The 1,157-nt window shown below is 42.4% G+C and overlaps 1 pseudogene; it reads right to left on the reverse strand.

The window, feature by feature from the left end:
• On the reverse strand, positions 1–939 carry LOC115331214 (annotated as a pseudogene).
• Positions 940–1,157: the final 218 nt, after the last annotated feature.

Raw genomic sequence — 1,157 nt, forward strand, 5'->3', positions numbered from 1 at the left:
TCACGATGTGAGTGAACTCCTAACCCCCTTGCTAGAGAGAGAAAAATTGGTTTATTGGAAAGGAGAAGAGGTTATCCCGCAAAGATTGGCAGGATGGCTACTTCACACTTATGGGAGGGAAAGAGGGGAGGTATAGATTATAGAGAGAGAGAGAGAGAGAGAAAAGGAAAAAAAAATAAAAAAGAAAAAAGGTATGTACACCTATATATACATACTTATATACATTCATCTATGCACATATATACGTGTATATACATATATACATGCATACACACACACACCTATGTGCATATATATACATAAATATACATACACACATACATATACATACCCATGCATAAAGGAAAATAAAATTCTGTCCGTTATTGTTTGTTCATGTAAAAGTATGTTCTGGATTTAGAGTATTCGGTCCAGTTTTGTTTTCTTAAGAAAGCGGATGAAGGAGGTCGTTGATTTGACCCTTTCCGATGCGGAGTCCCATGGTCCGAGCAGGTGAGTCAGGGAAAGTGGTTCTCCGTAGGGAAGATGGAGAGAGTTTGCCAGTTCATTTCGTTGACTTGAGTATAGGCTACACTGGCACAGGACATGTTCGAGTGTGTCTGTGACGGAACAGTTCTCACAAAGAGGAGAGTCTAGCTGGCCGATGAGGTTGAGATAGAATCCCGTTGAAGCTACGTTGAGTCGTATTCGGTGGAGCGTAGTTTCAGTGCGGCGTTTAAGGCCGCGGGGTGAACGAAAGACAAGGAAAGGGTCAATGCTGTGCAGGGGTCTGTAATAATAAAGCGGATTTGCCCAGAGGGAACTTATCATAGTTTTAGCAACACAGTTGATTCTGGCCCTAGCATCTGTTCGTGAAAATGGGATTTTTAAACCAGAATTACGTCGGTGAGCATCCTTGGCAGCTAAATCAGCACTTTCATTGCCTTGAACACCACAGTGGCTTGGAATCCATTGTAGTATCAGACTATGCCCATTTTCGATAGCCTCCTGGTGAAGTTTCAAAATTTGATGAACGAGCTGTGCATTGACGTTCTTGTTTTTAGTGGATTTGAGGCTCTGAAGAGCTGCCCTAGAATCGGTAAAAATTGACCAATCTCGTGAGTCACATGCAGAAATGAAGCGAAGTGCTTCTCGAATCGCTACTAACTCTGCTGCTG

Source organism: Ixodes scapularis, unplaced genomic scaffold (assembly GCF_016920785.2).
Source record: "Ixodes scapularis isolate PalLabHiFi unplaced genomic scaffold, ASM1692078v2 PGA_scaffold0__279_contigs__length_252992795, whole genome shotgun sequence".
In the NCBI taxonomy this organism is placed as follows: Eukaryota; Metazoa; Arthropoda; class Arachnida; order Ixodida; family Ixodidae; genus Ixodes; species Ixodes scapularis.